General features: G+C 43.5%; 1 protein-coding gene across 1 annotated transcript in view; it reads left to right on the top strand.

The window, feature by feature from the left end:
* The window catches only part of dlgap1a (discs, large (Drosophila) homolog-associated protein 1a), a 334,277-nt gene that overhangs the window by 296,394 nt on the left and 12,146 nt on the right, over positions 1–25,737 (top strand). The window lies entirely within an intron of this gene.

Below are 25,737 nucleotides of genomic sequence, written 5' to 3'. Positions count from 1 at the left end.
CACCTGGAGTACTGTGTGCAGTTCTGGTCTCCATACTTGAGGAAGGATATACTGGCTTTGGAGGCAGTGCAGAGGAGGTTCACCAGGTTGATTCCAGAGATGAAGCGGTTAACCTATGAGGAGAGATGGAATCGCCTGGGATTGTACTGAATGGAATTCAGAAGAATGAGAGGGGATCTTATAGAAACATTCAAAATTTTGAAAGGAATACATAAGATAGAAGTAGGAAAGTTGTTTCCATTGGTAGGTGAGACAAGAACTAGGGGACATTGCCTCAAGAATCAGGGGAGAAGATTTAGGTTGGAGATGAGGAGAAACTGTTTTTCCCAGAGAGTGGTGAATCTGTGGAATTCTCTGCCCAGGGAAGCAGTTGAGGCTTCTTCCCTAAATATATTTAAGGTAGAGTTAGGTAGATTTTTACATAGTAGGGGATTAAGGGTTATGGGAAAAGGCAGGTAGATGGAGCTGAGTTTATGGACAGATCAGCCATGATCTTATTGAATAGAGGGACAGGTTCGATGGGCTGGATGGCCTACTCTTGCTCCTATTTCTTATTTTCTAATGTTCTTATGTAATACAGTAACCAATTAACCAACCATCCAATGCCTCCTTGGGATGTGGGAAAAAAGTCAAGTCAAGTTTATTATCATTTAGCTAAATATATGTATACCGTTTCTCCAGACCAGGGTGTAAAGCACTGTAGTGCACATAACATGCATATAACATACAATAACTTGGGAAAGTAAGGATAATATTTACAGATGCATTACACATAAGTAAACAAATTAAAGAGCATAAATTCTATATCTTAAGGTACAGAACAGATTAACTGGAGACACTTCAAATGTGATGCGGCAGGGAGTTCAGAAGCCTAATAGCCTTAGGGAAGAAACTATTTCCCATCCTGACCGTGTGCTTTTATCAGAGTCATGTGATCCCCAGGAGAAGGTGTAAACTCCACGGAGTCAGCACTGAAAGGCGTAATCAAGCCCAGCTCACTGGAGGTGTGACAGCAACAACAGCGTACGTTACTTACGTTGATGACATCACAACAAACACAAGATGTGACAGGGGAGGGATTAGCAATCTAAAAATGCCTCATTCATTTTCCCTGTCAGTGGAACTCCTGCAAGAAAAAGGTGCAAATACTTCAGACCGTATATAAAACAATTCCTACATACAACTTGCAGCATAGAAAACAGGCTCTCCAGCCCATCAAGTTGATACCAACCACCCATTTACACTAATTTCATTTTTCTTCTCCCCACTTTCTCATCAGCTCCTCTCGTGCCCCGGCCCACCCCAGCCCCAGGTTCTGCCACTCACATATGGGCAAATATCAGTGGCTAACTAACCTACCAATCAAATAACCTTAGAAAGTGGGAGGAAACACACCTAGATATGCAAGCTCCACAGAAACAACACTTAGGGTTGAAACTTGGTCTCTGGCACTGTACAGCTCAACTAGCTATGTCAGTGTGCCATACATAAATTACGGAAGCCCTAAAGAATACCAAAACAGAAATCTGGTCTGCCATTTCAATATAGTTAATCGATTTTCTAGGTTTTGCAACTTCAGAATATGACTGTTAGTGAATAGTTTTCATTGCCTTCATACCTGTTCCAGATAACATCCATTACTTCCCATGTACGCATGGGTTTCCTCAGGTGCCGGGTTGCCTCCCACAATCTAATGGGGCACACCAGTTACTAGATTAACTACTCATTGTAATTTGTCTGTTGATTAGGCTAGGTTACATCGGTGAGTTGCCAGGCAGTGCAGTGCAGCTCAGTGAGCCAGAAGGTCCTGTTCTGCCCATATCTCTAATTAAATAAATAGTCAATAGAACCACAGCTAGAACACGGCAAGGAGGAAATACTAATAAAATAGATTCAAATTACAAATAATTAATTGTGAATTATAAAGGTACTTGTTTTTGAACAATGCATCAATCACCTGCTAAATATAAATCAGTTCTAATAGGATTATTGACAGTAACTGAACTTGCCAACAATTGAATCAACTTACAAGAATTAGATTAATTATTGTGTTTCTCTGTAAAATATTACATCAGAGGTTAACTGAGCAGAAATATATACATTTTACATACATATCTTACCTTATTACCTTAGAACCAGAAGACATAAGATACAGAAGCAGAATTAGGCCATTTGGCCCATTGAATCTGCTCCACCATTTCATCATGGCTGATCCAACTTTCCTCATCTATCAATCGCTGCCTTAAATATACATAAAGACTTGGCTTCCACAGCTACCTGTTGCAAAGAATTCCACAGATTCACAACTCTGGTTAAAGAAATCCCTCCTCATTCCCATTCCAAAAGACTTCCCTCGATAGTCTGAGGCTGATTCCTCCGGTGTTTGACTTTCCATTCACAGGAAACCTCGTCTCTGCATTCACTCTATCATTGACTTTCACTGTTCTATTGGTTTAAGTGACGTCAGCCCTCATTCTTCTGAATTCTAGTGAGTATAGGCCCAGAGCCATCAAATGCTCTTCATATGACAAACCATTCAATCCTGGAACCATTTTGTGAACCTCCTTTGAACCCTCCCCAGTTTCAGCACATCCTTTCTAAGATAAGGTATAAGGTAAGATATGAATGTAAAATGTATATATTTCTGTTCAGTTAACCTCTGATGTAATATTTTACAGAGAAACACAGTAATTATCTAATTGACCATATGAGACCACATCATCCAAAAAAAAGATCGAATTTTGTTCAGCCTAGTCATTATTCTATCTTCAAATTCTTTTACCTTTGCATTATTTCATCTAATTCATGCAGGATACAATGCTCCTTTCATTTGGTACTATCATACTTTCTATCACAATCAGGTATCTTTAGTAATAGCAAAAAATTGGGATTCTGTAATGAAGATGTCAGTTCTTGCTGGGTTTTGTTTCTAGGCCTCAGTTATCATGTAAGTGGCCATTCTCAGTGTGCATTGTTCATCAGTTTAATTGGAGATGACATCAGTGAGAATCAGCTATATGGTCTGATGCTGCTCATCAGACGATTAGATTCAACCCTCAGGTCTATAAAGAGAGGAAAAGCACTTTGAGCCAAATTACAGCACATCCCAATACCTTGCATGCATTTGGCTAATTTGATACAATACATGACCATAGGATAATGCACACTGCATGAAGCTTTCAAAAAAGAAACTTTTTCACCTAACATTTTAATGTCCTTCCATTCAGTGAGTTCTTTATTTTTAAGTTCAGTTTCATGCAGCAAAGAAAGAGGCCTTCCGTCCATCGACTTTACCCTGGTTCATCTCTCCCAAGGCTGCCTACAAGGCAGTGGGGCTATTTACCCATAGATGGGGATCTGGTACACGAGCACCAGGGTGTGTCCACACACCGGTGGGCCTGCGTGCTACATGTGCAGGGGCCTGAACTCCTCCCTGTCCTCTGCAGGTCACCCTGAGTCTGAAAGGAGTTCAGTTTCTGTGCATCACCAGCGAGGAGGCACTGCATGAGGCTTGCTGTATACTGGCCAGAAGGGACTTGCACAGTCAGCTCTCCTTTTCAAGAGACTGCTAGCCAGTGGTGGAAGCTGAAACTGAGAGCAGCAACCACTACCCACTACACTACCACACTAGACGCATCACAACAACCATTGACTTCACCCTAACCACCAAGCATTACATTAATCCCATTTTACTCTCACCACATTCCCACCAACTGCCCCAGATTCTACAATGTAACTACACTCACCTACACACAAAGGGCAATTGACAGTCGCTGGTGGAAACCCGAGCAAGTGGTCACAGGGTTCAGAATAAAACCGTCATCACTGGAGCTGTGAGACAACCACTGTAGCAGCTGCACGACTGTGCTGTCTTTAGCAGCATAAACATTTCATAATGCAGAATGAAATAAAGACCCTTGACTGGAAACAGTTGCCCAGTCAAGATTGATTCAGGAAGTCGGATATTATTTTACCTCAATAGTTTCCTAAAAATATCAGTTGTTTGAAAAGGAGCTTTCACTCTCTTTTGGATTATTTGAATTAATATAGAATACTTGAAAAAGATTCAGCAATGTAAATACTGGGGAAAATTATATTTTCCATTAAGTTATGTTCAAAACCAGAGAAAGTGTAATACTGAAGTTAGAATGGGCCATTTCAGTGTGCAACCAAGAAGCACAGTTTTACAATAATGTTATCGGAAATCTAGAACTCTCCCCAAAAACTTGTCAATACGGCAATACGGCATCTAGTAAAATTTGAAAAACTGAAATCGATAATTTTTTAGATCGGAAGAGTGTTTGGAATCTTGGCTACTCTTAGGTTTAAATACTTTCTCTCCTGGATGATAATGATGATGATCATCTCCTGGACTAGGCATGAAATCAGTGAAAATATCTCACTAACGATCATGTTATGAAGCTGCTGAAGTTAGAAAATCAAATGCCTAACCCTTTTCAGTGTTATGTAACTGGAAGTTGATCTTTTTCTGAAGTGAAATACAACAGCAACCGTATTCATGCTCTTTAACTTCGCACAGGAAATTCAACCAGACATTTCCAGCTGATAGCCATGTTTAAAAGCCTGTTAATGATTTCTGTACGAGGACCAGGAGGGATAATTTCATTCCTTGTGAGACAGTAAAAGTTCCAGTGGAGGCATGCTTCACTGCTGCGCCCAACTCGAAACCAGGTGTTCTCAAACTTTTTTATGCAATGGACTGATACCGTTAAGCCAGGTTGGACTATTGAATGCATCATCTTTCTTCCCATCCGCCACCACCCCAACAAGCAGAGAAAATTATTACTGCTGGAAGGAAATCCACACCTTTACATTATGAATAGTGTTCAAGATAACAGAGCAACACACACAAAATGTTGCAGGAACTCAGCAGGCCAGGCAGCATCTATGGAAAAGAGTACAGTCGACATTTTGGGCTGAAACCTTTCGGCAGGACAGGAAAAAAAAAGCTGAGGAGTGGATTTGAAAGGTGGGGGAAGGGAGAGAGAAACACCAGAGGTGAAACCTGGAGGGGGAGGGGTGAAGCAAGGAGCTGGGAAGCTGATTGGTGAAAGAGACAGAAGGCCTTGGAAGAAAGAATTAAGGGGTGGGGGGTGGGGAGGAGCACCAGAGGGAGGCAATGGGTGGGCAAGGAGATAACATGAGAGAGGGACAAGGGGGATGGGAAATAGTGAAGGGGGCAGCATTACTAGAAGTTTGAGAGATCAAAGTTCATGCCATCAGGTTGGAGGTTACCCAAACAAAATATGAAGTGTTGTTCCTTCCACCTAATTGCCTTATCCCGACAAAGGAGGAGGCCATGGATGGACATATTGGAATGGGAATGGGAAGTGGAATTAAAATGGGTGGCCACTGGGAGATCCTCAAACACGAGGAAATCTGCAGATGCTGGAATTTCAAGCAACACACATAAAAGTTGCTGGTGAACGCAGCAGGCCAGGCAGCATCTCTAGGAAGAGGTACAGTCGACGTTTCAGGCCGAGACCCTTCGTCAGGACTAACTGAAAGAAGAGCTAGTAAGAGATTTGAAAGTGGGAAGGGGAGGGGGAGATCCGAAATGATAGGAGAAGACAGGAGGGGGAGGGATGGAGCTAAGAGCTGGACAGTTGATTGGCAAAAGGGGATATGAGAGGATCATGGGACAGGAGGCCTAGGGAGAAAGAAAAGGGGGAGGGGGAAGCCCAGAGGATGGGCACGGGGTATAGTGAGAGAGACAGAGGGAGAAAAGGAGAGAGAGAAAAAGAATGTGTGTATATAAATAAATAAATAACGGATGGGGTACGAGGGGGAGGTGGGGCATTAGCGGACGTTTGAGAAGTCAATGTTCATGCCGTCAGGTTGGAGGCTACCCAGACGGAATATAAAGTGTTGTTCCTCCAATCTGAGTGTGACTTCATCTTTACAGTAGAGGAGGCCGTGGATAGACATATCAGAATCTCCCAGTGGCCACACATTTTAATTCCACATCCCATTCCCATTCTGATATGTCTATCCACAGCCTTCTCTACTGTAAAGATGAAGCCACACTCACAATGGTAGTGAGGGAGAAGGTGTAGGGGCAGGTGTAGCACTTGGTCCGCTTGCAAGGATAAATGCCAGGAAGGAGATCAGTGGGGAGGGATGACTGGACAAGGGAGTCGCATAGGGAGCGATCCCTGCAGAAAGCAGAAACGGGTGGGGGGGGGGCGGGGAGGGAAAGATGTGTTTGGTGGTGAGATCCAGTTGGAGGTGGCAGAAATTTCGGAGAATTATCTGCTGGACTCGGAGGCTGGTGGGGTGGTAGGTGAAGACAAACGGAACACTATCCCTGGCTGGGTGGCAGGAGGATGAGGTAAGGGCAGACATGCATGAAATGGAAAAGATGTGGTTGAGGGCTGTGTTGATGGTGGAGGAAGGGAAGCCCCTTTCTTTGAAAAAGGAGGACATTTCCTTCGTTCTAGAATGAAAAGCCTCATCCTGAGAGTAGGTGCGGTGGAGACGGAGGAATTGAGAGAAGGGGATGGCGTTCTTACACGTAGCAGGGTGGGACGAGGTATAGTCCAGATAGCTGTGAGAGCTGTAAGCAACACAAATAAAAGTTGCTGGTGAACGCAGCAGGCCAGGCAGCATCTCTAGGAAGAGGTGCAGTCGACGTTTCAGGCCGAGACCCTTCGTCAGGACTGTCTTGCTCTCATGTTACCATTTCCCATCCCCTTGTCCCTCTATCATATTATCTCCTTGCCCACCCATCACCTCCCTCTGGTGCTCCTCTCCCCGCCCCCCACCCCTTCCTTTCTTCCAGGTCTTCTGTCTCTTTCACTAATCAACTTCCTAGCTCTTTGCTTCATCCCTCCCCCGCCAAGTTTCACCTATTGCCTGGTGTTACTCTCGCCCCTCCCCCCACCTTTCAAATCTACTCCTCGGCCTTTTTTCCTCCAGTTCTGCCAAAGGCTTTCGGACCAAAACGTCGACTTTTTTCAATTGATGCTGCCTGGCCTGCTGAGTTCCTCCAGCATTTTGTGTGTGTTGCTCAGGTTTCCAGCATCTACAGATTTTCTCTTGTTTGTGATTTGAGATAACAACCATTTTTGATCAATACTGAAAGAATATAACAAAGAATCTCATGAAAACTAGCCTCTTAAGAAGACAAACAAATTTTTCATCTTAGCACTTTCAATCTCATGTATTCCTTCTGAATATATCAGATTTATGAAGGTGTCAATTATTTAGGATATCAGAAGGAAACAGAAGGGGTCAGTCAAAAGGATTAATTAGAATCCTTTTAACCATATTTATTTGTAGCACCAGATAATTCTTAAGGCATCTTAAGGTAAATGAGAGTTTATAAGGTGGATTTCAGTCACTATACTGAAATAATTCATTCTTTTCTCATAGCCACACCAAAATGGGTAGCAATTCAAAAGAAAATGCATTTCCATTCTCCCTCTAATAGCATTTTAGTGTTCCTAATAGCTTATTTTCCATGCCTGTGCATATTTGCTAAAAATCAAAGGAACTAAATTAATTCAAAAGTTATTCAATGGCCCTTGGTGCTCTGTATCAATATTTTGTACTAGTGGAAATTTTTGTCTATCTTCCTTAACAGTTGGAAGCATAATGTATCTAGAAGCAAAGGATTAGAGCCACAGTGCTGAAATATTTTCACAATCTCAACTTGTCTCAGGGAACTCTACACTCAGTGCATCATAAACTCAAGAGATTCTGCAGATGCTGGAAATCCAAGCAACAAACACTGGAGGAACTCAGCAGGTCAGAAGTCAGCATCTTTGGAAAGGAATAACAAGTCAATATTTTGGACTGAGACTGTTCATCAGGAGCTGATGAAGTCCTTCTTGTCAATCACACCAATAGCTGGTGCTGGGGGGTCCTTGATAATGGCTGTTGCTTTCCTGTAACAACATTTCATGCAGATGTGCACAATGGTGGGGAAGCCTTTACCCATCCCGGACTGGACCGTATCCACTACTTTTTGTAGGATTTTCCATTCAAGGGCATTGGCACCTACATGTACATCGAAACAGACAGTAAAGTGCATTGTTTGTGTCAAATCAAATCAGCGAGGATGGTATTGGGCAGCCTGCAAGTGTCGCCAGGCTTCCAATGCCAAGGCAGCGTGTGTAGTACTTACAAACTCCAAACATACATCTTTGGAATGTGAGAGCAAACTGGAGCACTCAGAGGAAATCTGTATGGTCATGGGAAGAATGTATAGTACATACTCTATACAGACAGCAGTGGGTATGAACCCAGATCTGTGATTACTGGCACTGTAGTAGTGTTACGCTAGCCTCTACACTACCACATTGCCCTTCTTAACGCCTGCTGTAGCTGTCAGCTGTTTTTCAAGCCTCAAGTAGTTTGGTGATGCTAGTAAGTTGCTCTTGGTTGCCTTGATATTTCTTACCAAGGTATATTTAGTCCTTAATACTCTCACTTCTTCATCCAAGCGTTTTCCAAAATGGAGAAGCATTAATTTATCATTTGATGGAGGATACTAGGTGTCATCAAGGTTTACTAGCCCTTGTGTAACTTGATAGCATGAGACTCTGTAGGACCTGAGTCAATGTTGAGAACTCTCACACTCCCCTGTCCACCCTTGTGTCATCGTTTCCTGCTAATAGTGTAGTTCTTACTGAGTAATAAAGATAGATAAATTTTGGATGCATGGTATGATGGCTTCTGGAACAACAGACCCAAATCAGTAAGGTTAGGCAGCAACATCTCCACCATAGTTATCCCCAAAACTGGTATCCCACAATGCTGCATCTCGAGCCTTACACTATACTCCCTGAACACGCATGACTGCATGGCCAGGTTCTGCCGTAACTTCATCTACAAGTTTGCAGATGATGCCACCATACATAGTGGGCCCGACCTCAAATAATGATGATCGGACTCCAGGAAGGAGAGAGTGAAAGAAAGTGTCTGGTGTCATAATGTATAGACAACAACCTTTCCCTCTGTGTCAGCAAAACAAAAGAGCTGGTCCCTAGCTACAGGAAGGGGGGTGGTGGTGGTGGTGTACGTGCTCTAATGGAGCTGAGGTCAAGAGGGTTGAGAGCTTCATGTTCCTTGGAGTGAACATCACCAGCAGCCTGTCCTAGTCCAACCGCATAGACCCAAGACCAAGAAACCATGTCTGTGCCTCTACTTCCTCAGCCGGTTAAATAAGTTTGACATCTCCCTTTAACCACCATTTTTAATAAATGCACAATCAAAAGCATCCTATGTAGGTACATCATATGTGGGAATGGCAACTGCTCCGCCCAAGACAGCACAAAACTGCAGAGAGTTGTGGATGTACTAGCTCAGCATATCACAGAAATCAGTCGCCCCTCCAAAGAGTCCATGTCTGCATTTGTTGCTGCCTTGGTAAGGCAGCAAACGTAAACAAAAACCTCACCCATCCTGGACATTCCCTCTTCTCCCCTCTTCCATTGGGCAGAAAGTACAAAAACCTAAATCGAAGACGGTTCCTATCCTGCTGGTATATGACTGGTATGATAGATGGACTCGACCTCATTACGGCCTTGCATGTTATTGTCTGCCTGCACAGCACTTTCTCTGTCACTGTCTGTTAGCTTCTAATATAGGCAGCGATCACCAGATGTTTGTAAGGAAATTGCAATATCCACAGGACCGGAAGTGACTGTGAGTCTTGTGCTTCGGTCCATGTTAGGTGGTAGGATTTTACTCATATTCCATTTTAAAGTATTGATCGTGATACAGTTGAATAGCCTGCTTCACCATTTCAGAAAGTGGTTAAGTATTGAAGAGATTGTTGCGTATTTGAGTCATGTTATAGACCTAACTGGGTAAAGGTGGCAGATTTCTGTGTCACAAATCCTGATTGTCCTCACCACTGTACACACCCACCTACCGTGCTTCCACTCAATTCCTAGTCTAAGCCTCTCTAACCACACCTCATGATTACTAGGTCACATCTCTCAACTACTCCATCTAATTGACAATCTAATCCTCTCCACCCTTCTGTGAGAAGACTGACCTTCTCTAGTAGCTGATTGAAAGCCAGCACATTAAGATTTCACATTTTAAAGCTGTTTCAAAGGTCAATTACTAGCTGACCTTTGAATAAACCACACAGTATGAAATTAATGTGTCTTTACAGACATCACACAGTTTTTCACCACTTATCTCTGATCAACATAGGACAGGTTCTAGAAGAAGTTGTACAGTACCAGTGTTGTATTTCCTGTATATTCAATGGCAGTTTTATATTGGATGAGGATTTTGCTGGTAGTGCTGTGTGCCTTTTCCCAATCAGATCACAGTAAAGATAACAAATCTCAATGAAGAGTTGGTGTAACCTCAAGGGTTTCTGTTGCCTGAACATATAGCAAATATGTAACCTTGTGCATTGTGATTGTCACTGTGCAGGATTCAGAATATTTCTGCTTTTGTGACATGCAGACTTTATAATCCAACTCACCCCGGTCAACCTCTCCCTTTTATACTTCGTAAAAACGTCCTTTAAACACATGTTTCCATGTTGTGATTCTCACAACATACTGGCCGCAGCTCTGCTTCTGCAGTTGTTTAATCAACTGCTCATCCCTGTTCTCACATCCCTCGCTGTAGAACAGCTCCCCATTTCAGCCTTTTTACCACGAATATATCTGTACTTTCAAGTTCTAGCCTCCTGAACATCACTCAATGACAGCCATGCTTTCAGCTACAATTACCCTAAGCCATAGAATTCAGTCCCTATATCCCAATGTCTCTCTCTAATTCTGCGATCTAGTTGAGATATTCTGTAAAATCTTCTGTAAAAAATGGCTCAGAATGTTGGACAATATCTAGTAACATGAGGAAACAAACTGAAGCAGCAGGGATATGGTTTTTGAGGAGGATGCAAAGAATATTATGGATGAAACGAATATCTAATGAGGATGTCATGAACAGAGCAAACACAAAAAGAGGAATAATGTATGACACCATGAAAAGGCAACGTAACTTCATTGGATATGTGATTAGGAAAGAGGAGTTAGAATGCATGGTAATTATGGGAAAGATTGAAGGGAAGAAAGCAAGAGGAAGACAAAGACAAGTGATGATGGAGACAGCAGCCAGAGAACTGGAAATGAATACCAATGAATTGATCCACTTGACCCAATACAGGAGTGTGTGGGCCATGGCAGTCAAAGCTCAAACTGGGCATGGCACCTGATGATGGCGATGATGGTGATCCAGGTCCGTACAAGAAAACCAGGTATGACTTGTGGAGGACTATTTCAAGAGCCAGGGAACAATTCTGTGAGGGGTTGGCAGTGACATCAGATATACGTCAACTCTGGCAGGGTTTGCAGGACTTTACTTCCTACACAGCAAAACCGAGCTTCATGAATGGCAGCGATGCTTCACTACCAGATGAGCTCAATGCCTTTTATGGTTGCTTTGAAAGGGAGAATAAAACCACAGCTATGAGTATCCCTGCTGCATCCAATGACCCCTTGACCTCTGTTTCGGAGGCTGACGTCAGGCTGCTTTCAAGAGAGTGAATCCTCACAAGGCAGCAGGACTGGATGGAAGTATCTGGTAAGGCTCTGAAAACTTGTGCCAACCAACTGGCGGGAGTATTCAAAGACATTTTCAGTCTCTCAGTGCTGCAGTTGGAAGTTCCCACCTGCTTCAAAAGCGCAAAAATTATACCAGTGCCAAGAAGAGCAGGGTGAGCAGGCTGAACCACTATCATCCAGTAGCTTTCACATCTACCATGATGAAATACTTTGAGAGGTTGGTCATGGCTAGAATCGACTCCTGCCTCAGCAAGGACCTGAACCCACTGCAATTTGCCTATCGCTACAATAGGTCTACAGCAGACACATTCCCAGTGGCTCTCCACGTGGCCTTGGATCACCTGGACAATGCAAATACGTATGGCAGGATGCTGTTTATTGTCTATAGCTCAGCATTTAACACCATCATTCCTACAGCCTTGATCAAAAAGCTACAGAATCTGGACCTCTGTACCTCCCTCTGCAAGTGGCTCCTCAACTTCCTAACTGGAAGATTACGATCAGCGTGGATCAGAAATAACATCTCCACCTCGCTGACAGTCAACACTGGCACTCCACAGGGATGTGTGCTTAGCCCACTGCTCTACCCTCTCTAGCGCCATGACTGTGTGGCTCGGCATAGCTCAAAAAGCACCTATCAATTTGCTATTTCGTGATACAACCATTATTGACAGAATTTCAGATGGTGATGAAAGGGCGTAGAGGAGCGAGATATACCAGTTAGTTGAGTGGTGTCACAGCAACAACCTTGCTCGCAACATCAGCAAGAGCAAAGAGCTGATTGTGGACGTCAGGAAGGGTAAGACGAGGTAACACAAACAAGCCCTCATAGAGGGATCAGAAATGGAGAGAGTGAGCAAGTTCCTGGGTGACAATATCTCTGAGGACCTAACCTGGATGCAACATATTGATGCAGCTATAGAGAAGGCAAGACAGCAGCTATATTTCATTAGGAGTTTGAGGGAATTTGGTTTGTCAACTAAAACATTCAAACTTCTACAAATGTACCTTGGAGAGCATTCTGACTGGCTGCATCACTGCCTGGTATGGGGGGTAGTGCACGGGGCTACTGCACAGGATCAAAATAAGTTGCAGAAATTGAAGTATAAAGTATTGAGTATAGAAGTTGGGATGTTATGGCAAGGTTGTATAAGACATTGATGAGGCCAAATTTGGAATATTGTGTGCAGTTCTGGTCACCTAACTATAGGAAGGATATCAGTAAAATTGAAAGAGTGCAGAGAAGATTTACTAGGATATTTGCCAGGTCTTCAGGAGTTGAGTTACAGGGAAAGATTGAACAGGTTAGGACTTTATTACTTGGAACGTAGAAGAATGAGGGGAGATTTGATAGGGGTTTGCAAAAAAATGAGGGGTATAGACAGAGTAAATGTAGACAGAGTAAGGGTTTAGATGGGGCAGAGTTTGTCAAGTGTGTTCAGGACAGATTCCTCTCACAGTATGTGGACAGGCCGACTAGGGGGATTGTCATACTAGATCTAGTACTAGATAATGAACCAGGTCAGGTCACAGATCCCTCAGTGGGTGAGCATCTGGGTGACAGTGACCACTGCTCCCTGGCCTTAAGCATTATCGTGGAAAAGGATAGAATTGTAGAGGACAGGAAAATTTTTAATTGAGGAGGGGCAAATTATGAGGCTATAAGGCTAGAACTTGCAGGTGTGAATTGGGATGTTGTTTTTGCAGGGAAACGTACTATGGATATGTGGTCGATGTTTAGAGATCTCTTGCAGGATGTTAGGGATAAATTTGTCCCAGTGAGGAAGATAAAGAATGGTAGGGTGAAGGAACCATGAGTGACAAGTGAGGTGGAAAATCTAGTCAGGTGGAAGAAGGCAGCATATATGAGGTTTAGGAAGCAAGGATCAGATGGGTCTATTGAGGAATATAGGGAAGCAAGAAAGGAGCTTAAGAAGGGGCTGAGAAGAGCAAGAAGGGGGCATGAGAACGCCTTGACGAGTAGGGTAAAGGAAAACCCCAAGGCATTCTTCAATTATGTGAAGAACAAAAGGATGACAGGAGTGAAGGTAGGACTGATTAGAGATAAAGGTGGGAAGATGTGCCTGGAGGCTGTGGAAGTGAGCGAGGTCCTCAATGAATACTTCTCTTCGCTATTCAGCAATCAGAGGGAACTTGATGATGGTGAGGACTATATGAGTGAGGTTGATGTTCTGGAGCATGTTGATATTAAGGGAGAGGAGGTGTTGTAGTTATTAAAATACATTAGGATGGATAAGTCCCCGGGGCCTGATGGAATATTCACCAGGCTGCTCCATGAGGCGAGGGAAGAGATTGCTGAACCTCTGGCTAGGATCTTTATGTCCTCGTTGTCCACGGGAATGGTACCGGAGGGTTGGAGGGAGGCGAATGTTGTCCCCTTGTTCAAAAAAGGTAGTAGGGATAGTCCGGGTAATTATAGCCTGGTGAGTCTTACGTCTGTGGTGGGAAAGCTGTTGGAAAAGATTCTTAGAGATAGGACCTATAGGCATGTAGAGAATCATGGTCTGATCAGGGACAGTCAGCATGGCTTTGTGAAGGGCAGATCGTGTCTAACAAGCCTGATAGAGTTCTTTGAGGAGGTGACCAGGCATATTGATGAGGGTAATGCAGTGGATGTGATCTATATAGATTTTAGTAAGGCACTTGACAAGGTTCCACACGGTAGGCTTATTCAGAAAGTCAGAAGGCATGGGATCCAGGGAAGTTTGGCCAGGTGGATTCAGAATTGGTTTGCCTGTAGAAGGCAGAGGGTCATAGTGGAGGGAGTACATTCAGATTGGAGGATTGTGACTAGTGGTGTCGCACAAGGATCTGTTCTGGGACCTCTACTTTCCATGATTTTTATTAGCGACCTGGATGTAGGGGTAGGGGGGGGTGAGTTGACAAGTTTGCAGATGACACAAAGGTTGGTGGTGTCGTAGATCTTGTAGAGGATTGTCAAAGATTGCAGGGAGACATTGATAGGATGCAGAAGTGGGCTGAGAAGTGGCAGATGGAGTTCAACCCGGAGAAGTGTGAGGTGGTACACTTTGGAAGGACAAACTCCAAGGCACAGTACAAAGTAAATGGCAGGATACTTGGGAGTGTGGAGGAGCAGAGGGATTTGGGGGTACATGTCCACAGATCCCTGAAAGTTGCCTCACAGGTAGATAGGGTAGGTAAGAAAGCTTATGGGAAGGACCACTCTCTGTGTGAAGAAGTTTTTCCTAATCTCGGGGAAAATCTTTTAGGACTGAGATTAGGAAAAACTTCTTCACACAGAGAGTGGTGAATCTGTGGAATTCCCGGCCACAGGAAACAGTTGAGGCCAGTTCATTGGCTATATTTAAGAGGGAATTAGATATGGTCCTTGGGGCTAAAGGGATCAGGGAATATGGAGGGAAGGCTGGTGCAGGGTTCTGATTTAGATGATCAGCCATGAAGGGCCGAATGGCCTACTCCTGCACCTATTTTCTATGTTTCTATGTTTCTATAACTCGAGGGATAAAGTTTAAGAGTCGCGATGTAATGATGCAGCTCTATAAAACTCTGGTTAGGCCACAATTGGAATACTGTGTTCAGTTCTGGTCACCTCACTATAGGAAGGATGTGGAAGCATTGGAAAGGGTGCAGAGGAGATTTACCAGGATGCTGCCTGGTTTAGAGAGTATGCATTATGATCAGAGATTAAGGGAGCTGGGGCTTTACTCTTTGGAGAGAAGAAGGATGAAAGGAGACATGATAGAGGTGTACAAGATAATAAGAGGAATTGATAGAGTGGATACCCAGCGCCTCTTCCCCAGGGCACCACTGCTCAATACAAGAGGACATGGCTTTAAGGTAAGGGGTGTGAAGTTCAAGGGGGATATTAGAGGAAGGTTTTTCACTCAGAGAGTGGTTGGTGCGTGGAATACACTGCCTGAGTCAGTGGTGGAAGCAGATACACTCGTGAAGTTTAAGAGACTACTAGACAGGTATATGGAGGAATTTAAGGTGGGGCATTATATGGGAGGCAGGGTTTGAGGGTTGGCACAACATTGTGGGCCGAAGGGCCTGTAATGTGCTGTACTTTTCTATGTTCTATGTTCTATGTGAATAGGCTCTGTCCACTTAGAATAGGAGAGATAAACATGAGAGGACATGGCTTTAGGGTGAAAGGGGAAAGATTTAGGGGGGACATTAGGAGGAAATTCTTCACTCGGGGTGGTGGGAGTGTGGAACGAGCTGCCATCTGATGTGGTAAATGCGGGCTCACTCTTAAGTTTTAAGAACAAATTGGATAGGGGCTAGTGGAATAAAGTTCAGGCACAGATTAGAAGGACCGAATGGCCTGTTTTCTGTGCTGTATTGTTCTATGGTTCTAAAATCTTAGAACAAGCTTTTGGTTATCTCATTTATGAGTTAAGCATCCAGTTTTATTTGACACCTCCGAAGAAGCACATTGAGAAGCTTTCACATATTAAAGCTAGTACATAAATGGGAGATTTTAAACTTACAGAGGAAGAAAATCGTACTGTTGGGACAGTAGCTTGCAAGGAATAATCTGGTAAGTTTTTTGAAGAAGAAAATGATAACCATAAAGTTTACAAGATAAGTGAATAGGGAGCTCAGTGTAAAGGTACGCTTAGGAGCCAGTGAACATAATTTGATAAAATTCACCCTGGTGTTTGAGAGAGAAAGAAGCTAAAGTTTAACACATTAGTGGAGTACAAAAAACAATAAAACAATGAGAGAGGAGGGGCCAAAGTTGATTGGAAGGGGGCACTAGCTATAAAGACTGTAGTGCAGCTATGGCTGAAGTTTCTGAAAGTAATTTGGAAGACACAGGATTAGTTTAGCATGGTTTCCTTAAGGAGAAATCTTGACTGACAAATGTGTTGGAATTCTTTGAGGAAATAACAGACAGAATAAACAAAGGAGAGTCAGTGGATATTGTTTACTTGGATTTTCAGAAGGTGTTTGACAAGGGGCCGCACATGAGGCTTCCAACCCAGATAAGAGCCCATTCTATTACAGTAAAGATAATTGCATGGATAGAATGTTGGCCCTCTGGTAGGAGGCAGAGAGTGGAAATAAAGGGGGCTTTTTCTGGTTGGCTACCAGTAACTAGTGGTGTTCTGCAGGGATCGATGTTGGGGCCACTTCTTTTCACGTTATATGTCAATGATTTGGTGACAGAATTGATAGCTTTGGGGCCAGATTTGTGGATAATATGCAGAGAGGTGGGGCAGGTAGTGGTGAGAAAGCAAAGAGTCTGCAGAAGGACTGGAACAGATCGGGAGAATGGGCAAGGAAGTGGCAGATGGAATATAGTGTAGGGAAGAATATGGTTATGCACATTGGTAGAAGGAATAAAGGCATAGAATATTTTTAAATGGGGAGAAAATTAAAAAATCAAAGGAACTTGGGAGTCCTTGTGCAGGGTTCCCTAAAGGTTAATTTGCAGTTTGAATCAGTGGTAAGGAATGCAAGTGCAATGTTATTGTTCATTTTGAGAGGACTAGAATATAAAAGCAAGGATGTAATGGTGAGGCTCTAAAAGGCATTGGTCAGACCACACTTTATAGTATTGTGAGCAGCTTTTGTCCCCTTATCTAAGAAAAGATCTGCTGGCATTGTTGCGGATCTAGAGGAGGTTCACAGCAATGATCCCAGGAATGAAAGGGTTAACATATGAGAAGTGTTTGATGGTTCAGGGCCTGTACTCACTAGAGATTAGAAGAATCTAATTGAAACCTATCAAATATTGAAAGGCCTATATAGAATGGTTTGGAGACGATGTTTCCTATAGTGGGGTACAAATTTTTAGCTTGCATTCCTGAGTTGTCCCCATATCTACTCTAGATTTGCCTAGGTCAACCAGCTGTATCAGTTTGTATGATAAGAGTTCCATTGAAGGCCACAGCAGAACAACATCCTATCCGAATTCAATAAGATTTGTAATGTTTTCATCAGTATTCCTTCAATACTAGCCAGAAACGAAGACATTAATTTATGATATCACTACAATTAAGTAGCAGCTGCAAATTTTTAACCGTTGATTCAGTCACTTCATATAAGACCAGATGTTCTCTGTGACTCTCTAAATAATGGGGAAGCTCACTGTTCTGGGAGAGCTGCAGGTTGTTCTTTTCAGCCTAATGAGAACAAATGATTTTGTTTTGCTTAATGCTTCATAGAGTAAAGATGAGTGGGGATATAAAGACACATATCTAACCTGTATTTCTAGCACATGAAATGGTGAAGATTTATGCTGTATAACATGAAATAGCAATTACAGTCACAGAAGGAATGCTTGTTACAAATGTTAAAATTGCCAGCGAGACTCCCCCACTGCTATCCGACTCTGATCTTGATGTCCACAATCTTAACCTGTCTTTCTGATCAGATGAGAAGAACACCCACATGACCCTTTTCTGAAACATGGCTAATTAACTCCCGTATACCATTAGAACCCATCTATTGCTTTCACTGAGGCATCAACCAATGTTGATTGATACTTGCTTTTTAGGAACATGTCGCCAGAAGGGTAATCATAACCACAAGAGTCCCAAATAATAAGGCCCTAGGAATTTATTATATTAGCATTTTGTTTTTGTGCAGTAGAATTTATTGAAAACCTGATTCCAATATAAAGTGGAGTAATTACTGGACTGTTCTTAATTGCACTAAAAATTGTGCTTGAATCCTCCATGTGAATGGCACGTTTTTGCACAGAGGCATGTGGTATGAAATAAAAAGTAAATGCCTCTTCTGCAAATAGAGCAGGTGTCTTAGCTTTATCATAAAGGTGGCCTGCCTATGCATACTTGTGCCCAATACTTTGAATCATCCGTGGACTGGATCCCTACAAGTTCTTTAATTGCAGGTCATTTGGATCTTCTGACCCCACCTCAAATGCACCCAACAGTAATCACACCATTCAGCGCCATCACCCACACTTATGCCTTGCGCAGCATCCGTCATCAGGGAACACCACCACTCACTGCTGCCATCAGGAAGAGGGACTCAGGAATAGTCCCTCTGGGATCAAAGGGGAAAACTCCACCAGTTTCACTTGCCCCATCATTGAAATATTCCCATAGCCTAGACTCACTTTCAAGGACTCTTCATCTCATCTTCTCGTTATTTATTGCATACCTATTTATTATTTTTATCTCTTGCTTTTCTTTATTTGCACAACTTGTTGTCTTTTGCAACACTCACCTGCAGAGTATTTTGTGTTTGTTGTCTTTTGCCCAAGTTGGTGCAGTCTTCCATTGATTCTATTATGGTTATTATTCTGTAATAGATTTATTCATAAGGCCCACAGGAAAATGAATCTCCAGGTTGTGCGTGGTGACATATATGCACTTTGATAATAAATTTACTATGAACTTTGAATCTTATGGTCTTTCTCAACCTAACAGCCTCATCCATCTTAAAACATTTGAAGATGGTGCTAAAATTGGCCATATGGTCCAGCAAGGACAAGAAGGCTTTAGACTACAAGAACATATAGATTATCTTGTCAAATTGGTCAATCAATGGTAAGGGAACTGTAAAGTAATACATTTCAAGAGTTGGAACAATCAAGGGGAATAGTAATAAATTGGATGATATTGAGTGGTGTGCAGGAACAAAAAAACCTTGGAATGTATGCATGCAAAAATCAGATAGCGGGTCAAGCAAGTTAGTTATAAACAACACAGACTGTTGTCCTATTTTAGCCTGGGGCATTGAAAATAACAAGGAAGTAATGATAGAACTGTATAAAATGCTACTCGGAGCACAGCTTGAGTTCTACATAAGTGAAAGATGTGACTGAACTGAAGATGATGCAGAGACTTATTGTTAGAAATAGTAGTGTAACCCCCAGGTTCGATGGTCTAGGGGAAAACAGTCACCGCCCCCACCAAACTGATGAAATCTCATTTCTGTGGATGCTGTGTGATGTGTTCCCCTGTTACAACTGAGTATCATGAAAGACCAGACAGCACACTATATTCAATTAAATGATTGAGCTTTATAATTCTCAATATGAATACAGGGTTAGTACAGAAAACGAACAGAGAAAGAGCCCATTTTAATGAAACAGTCTATTGCGCATGTTGAAGCTCACGGTTTTCTGTCCTTGAATTTCCCATCGATTTCTTCCGAGTGTTATCGACTCACAGACCCTCACTCCAAGTCCACTCTGTCCTGCGGTCTACCAGCTCTCCCCTCTCACATCTTCTCTCATCATCATCTCCCCTTTATCACGAATACCTCCTCTCAGACACACAAGAAAGAAACAACACCCCTCTCATTGGATGGCTCACATTCCAAAGTCCCGGTTAACTCTAGTCATAACCCAAACACTGCTGCTACAAAGAAACCATTATAATAGCAGTGAAACATTACGGAGTGTTACACTGTGTCCCTACCAAATTTAGTCAGTCCTCATGACTTTGAGATAATTCGCCAATGCTTCCTGCAAAGCGCGAAGTCCAACCCAGGTGTAAAAGGCAGTGACATAGCTCCCCACGACGGTAGGGGCCACACTCTGTTCCCCCGGTGCTACATTGGCCAGCCTATCCAGTGGGCTCCTAATTTTCTGAGACCTCCATATCCCCCTCATCTACCTTTTCATGTTCTGACACTACTGGGGATGCTTCTGAACTACCTGGCAAGGCCTCCCCCGTCCTATCACACGCCCACCTGCAACTCTGACCTCTCTGTCCCTTGGCTAAGCCCCACTTCATCCCTTGCAGGGTGTCGCTGCAACCCAGGCTGTCCACCAATAACCCGCTCGATTTCACCTGACTCAGCGTGAGAAGGGTTGGGAGAACTTCCTCAATTAGTGGGGAGTTAGCTAAAGGCAGCATATACCACACCTCCATGTCCTCATCCTCTGAATCAGTATCCCTCTCAAGTGTGGGGGTTGGTCTAATCTTCCCTGCTGTTGGTCCTGCAGTCTCCCTGCATTGCCGTAGAGTCCTTTTACAAGGTGTAGGCTCCAGGCCAGGCTGTGGGTCTACCTGCACTTCTTGACCCCAGGTCAACAGGTGGTTCCGATGGAGAATCTTGACAGGTCCATTCCCATCCTTTGGTTTCACCCGGGAAACTGGTATGTTTGGCATCTGATTTTCCACCACATAGGGTGTAGCCACCCAGCAGTCAGCCAACTTATGCTTCCCAGGTAGCCCCAAATTCCTTATGAGGACTTGGTCTCCTGAGTTGTGAGAACCTAACCTTTTGATCATACCTCCTCTTATTTCCTTGATTCTGCTTGGCAGCCACAACCTCAGTTAATTCATAAACTTTTTTCAGCTCCCTTCTCATATCAGACACATACTTCAGGTGAGTCTTCAGTGGTGGGTCATTCCCAAAAACAAAGGTCAATGGGCAACTTTGTCTCGCGCCCAAACATCAGATTATATGGCAAATACCCAGTAGCTTCATTTCAGATACAGTTGTAACAGTGGACCAGATGTCCAATATGTTGACTCCACCTGCTCTTCTTGCTGATCTCCAAGGTTCCGAACATGTCTAGCAAGGTACGATTAAACCCCTTGGGCTGTGGGTGATAAGGGGTAGTCCTCGACTTCTCAACTCCAAGCATGCTCAGTAACTCATGGATGAGTCTACTCTCGAAATCCCATCCCTGATCACTATGTATCCGCCTGGGGAGACCATAATAAATGAAATACCTCTCCCACAACACTTTGGCCACCATGGACGCCCTCTGATCCTTGGTAGGGAAAGCTTGTGCGTATCTGGCGTAGTGATCCGTGATGACTAAGACATTCGCCATGCTGCCAGCATCTGGCTCTATTGACAGGAAATCTATACACACCATGTCCAGGGACTCTGCACTCTGCAAGTGGGATAAGGGAGCTGCCCTCGTAGGCAACGTCTTCCTCCATAAGCGTCGAATGCACGACTTGCAGTACTCTTCGACCTCTGGCTTCATTCAGGGCCAGTAAAACCGATCTGCAAGAAATCCATAGGCCTTTTCAACCCCCAAATGTCCAGAATCATCATGAAGTGACTTCAGCACAATCCTCCAATATTTCTCGGGCAGAACCAGCTGGGAATCCCAAGGTCAGTCCTGAGGTGACATGACCCGGTAGAAGATCTGGTTCCTCAACTCCAACCTGGGCCACTCCCTCAGTAATGGAAGCACCCCAGCGTGTTTCGTCTTCTCCGCCTGAGCCATGTCTCCCTTTTCAACCGCTGACCAAACGGTACCAATGCCCAGATCATCTCGCTGAGCAGCTGCTCACTTTCCCAGAACTCAATTCTGGTAATTGGTTTGACTTCAGAGCAGTCAGGTTACAGTAAACTGGTGGAATGTCGTCATCCCAATTGATCTACCATTCGATCCTGCCCTTGCTGTCCATCCACCTTCACCATGATGGCAAACTGGCACATGGCTTTCACCCCTCCAGGCAGGAATACTCTCCCACTCTTCATCCCTGTCCAGCCCTTCATGCGCCCCTCGGGACAAGGCATCACCATCAATGTTCCTGCTTCCCGGCCGGTACTTCAGGCTGAAATCATAGGCAGGCAACACTGCCAACCACCGATCGCCTATGGGATGCAGGATATAAGTTAGGGGATTGTTCTCTGCCCTCCCTCAAACTTGGCACTGTAGAGATAGTCACTCAGCTTGTCCACCACAGCCCATTTCAATGCCAGAAACTCCAGCTTGTGCAAACATAGAATATAGAACATAGAACATAGAATAGTACAGCACAGTACAGGCCCTTCAGCCCACAATGTTGTGCCGACCCTCAAACCCTGCCTCCCATATAAGCCCCCATCTTAAATTCCTCCATATACCTGTCTAGTAGTCTCTTAAACTTCACTAGTGTATCTGCCTCCACCACTGACTCAGGCAGTGCATTCCATGCACCAACCACTCTCTGAGTAAAAAACCTTCCTCTAATATCCCCTTTGAACTTCCCACCCCTTACCTTAAAGCCATGTCCTCTTGTATTGAGCAGTGGTGCCCTGGGGAAGAGGTGCTGGCTATCCACTCTATCTATTCCTCTTATTATCTTCTACACCTCTATCATGTCTCCTCTCATCCTCCTTCTCTCCAAAGAGTAAAGCCCTAGCTCCCTTAAACTCTGATCATAATGCATACTCTCTAAACCAGGCAGCATCCTGGTAAATCTCCTCTGTACCCTTTCCAATGCTTCCACATCCTTCCTATAGTGAGGTGACCAGAACTGAACACAGTACTCCAAGTGTGGCCTAACCAGAGTTTTATAGAGCTGCATCATTAACAGGATGAGACAGGATGAGAACAGCATTTCCTCATGCTTTATCTTCCCCCACCATCCCACACAAACCACAACAGTTGGGGACTGGGTTGATCCAACCAGATCTGGAAGCACTGGGCAGAGACACTCACTGAGTCAATGAGGCTGCCTGGCAGCTCCCTTTCCCTTGCCTGCTCACTCTCCCATCACAGCTGTTTCCGTGATCCTCTCCCACACAATGCTTTTGTTCATTTCTGAAAAATTTGGATTGTAAAAATTCTCAGGAAAGGAACATGTCGGAACCTGCAGACTGTCTTAAACGTGTACTTGAAAAGACTTGCAGATCAGTGGACCGTGTGCTCAAAGTGCAGTTGGCTGGATAGAACTCTTTCAAATAGCACTAAATCAGTGGGCCGAATGGCCTCCTACATCATCCATCTGCTATGCTACTGCCTCCTATTGCTAAGAAGGATATGATATTCCAAACCTTAATGGTACCCAGCAATAATCCAAGGAAGAGTCATTGAATTTGGGTGCAGGCCTTGCTGACGGGCTTCTCCACATTCTATTTTTGAATTGGCTTCTTAAATAAGGCATGTTAACCATTATGTCATGTGCTTGTGCACAGCCTGGAAACTTGAAACCTACCAGGAAATAGGGCATCATTCAATCAAGATGAAATTGGGGGGAATCCAACTCACTGTGCTTCTTCCCATTTTCCATTCTGATGGAGAGCTCTCACCAGATGTCACGAAGTGGCCTCTTGTTTCGTGTGAATTTCTTGCATATTTCTGTTCTGACATGCAAGATGTAATGGAATATAGAGAAATTAGCTCTTCATCTTAGTCTAGCTGTTATCCTTCTTTCTGGAATCACAAGTCTTAGGGGTGAATCAAGCCAAATTCTTTTACCAATTATAGATTTTTTTAAAAACTGTATTTGTAAATAATGAGTGAAAATATGTGTAGTTAAGCAGAGTTATGTGCTGCCCTTCTATGTACAAACAATTTCAAATTATTTACATTATTTCATCATGACATCAGTTTCCTTTACTCATTCCTTGAATTGTCTGAAAGTTTCTAGGTTCCAGTGGTAAGAAGGACTTAAACCAGCCTTACGTTGTATAGGCTTCACAGCACTGCACTGGACTTCAGTGCATCCTTTAGCAAGTAATCCTGGACCTTGGATTGTGATAGTCCAAAGTATTCATCATCACCAGTGCCTTGCACTGGAAGACTGGCAAATTTCAGAGGGTATCTTTGATTATAGTGGTAATCTTCCAGCAGGAATTGATATGTGTGTCCAAGATCTATGTAGCCCAACGATTTAACCAATCACCCAGGATTAACCACAAGGAACTATTTTCTTTTTCCAAAGCTTATGGCAGGCAAATGTACATTCCAGAAGTAGAACCATTGACAATCTTACCTCGAGCACAGGACCTTAACCAGTATGGAGCGGCACTGAAATTCTTGCAGTGCCTGAGTGATCTATAGGAAGAACCATTCTCACTATCCACACCTAGAACTACCTAATGTTATATTTTTGCCACTTGCTGAAACGACTAAGTGCCTCATTTACAGAGGGACATATTTTCTATGACCTCCCTTGAACTCGGTGGTGGAATTACTTGATGCATATAGCCACATGATCTTTGGTCCTTGCACATTTTCTCAATAACTAGTTAAAGAAAAACACATTATTCAGAAATTTTATCCAGCAAGTAGCAGAGCTGGTTAGGAGAAGAAATCCTGATTGTCAGTGGATTACAGTTAAGGCTGGAGTACAGGAATTCCACTTGATCTCAGGATCTTCCTGATATGTGGAAGGAAAATTAGTTGTTCCTGATTACTGGCCAATCGTTGTTGTCGGAGTGAAGATAGGATTGAAGTTTTGCCTGAGATTTTGCTTCTGCTTATTTGGAATCAAGCCCCTCAGCCGGTTGGAGTCAACAATGGATGGTGCATCCCAGCTGCCTACATGATAAGCAAGCCAAGGAAGTGCAATATGGAGTGTAAGCTGTTGGCCCATGTAGCAGGCTCTCCCTCTCCACATAGCTGATAAATCAAAGGAATGGCAGACACCAACAGCGGCAACAGCCGTGTCATGGTTGACTGGTTGCATCACAGCCTTGTATGCAAACACCAATGCCCTTAATTGGAAAATTCTACAAAATGTAGTGGATATGGCCCAGTCCATCACGGGTAAAGCCCTCTCCACCATTGAGCACATCTACATGAAATGCTGTTGCAGGAAAGCAGCATCCATCATCAGGGACCTCCACCGCCCAGAACATGCTCTCTTCTCACTGCTGCAATCAGGAGAAAGGGACAAGAGCTTCACGACTCACACCACCAGGCTCAGGAACAGTTAATACCCCTCAACCATCAGGCTCTTGAACCAAAGGGGATAACTTCACGCAACATCACTTGCCCCATCATTGTAATGTTTCCACAGCCAATGGACTCATTTTCAAGGACTCTTTATCTCATGTTCTCGATATTTATTGCTCATTTATTATTATTATTTCTTCTTTTTGTATTTGCACAGTTTGTAGTCTTCTACACTGTGGTTCAACGCCCTAGTTTGGTGGTCTTTTGTTTGTTCTGTTATGGCTATTATTCTATAGACTTATTGAGTATGCCTACAAGAAAAATAAAACTCAGGGTTGTATTTGGTGACATTTATGTATTTAAATAATAAAATTTACTTTGAACTTTGAAATTTTCTCTGTCAGTAGAAATGGTTCTGCCGGGTTTAATAGTTAAGTCACATGCGAAGGCCAGGAGCTGGATTTGGTTGTTAGAGGCTATTTGAGATGCACGCCATTGGGAGCATTGAATACGTAGTGCGAGCTTATCCCCACTACTACCCCCAGCTAAAACAACCAAAAGATAGATAGGTAGATAGTTTTTGATCCCAAAGGAAATCACAGTGTCACAGTAGTA

Source organism: Mobula birostris, chromosome 1, assembly GCF_030028105.1.
Source record: "Mobula birostris isolate sMobBir1 chromosome 1, sMobBir1.hap1, whole genome shotgun sequence".
Classification (NCBI taxonomy): Eukaryota; Metazoa; Chordata; class Chondrichthyes; order Myliobatiformes; family Myliobatidae; genus Mobula; species Mobula birostris.
The sequence above is the reverse complement of the archived record's forward strand: the minus strand, read 5'-3'. Positions and strand labels throughout refer to the sequence as shown.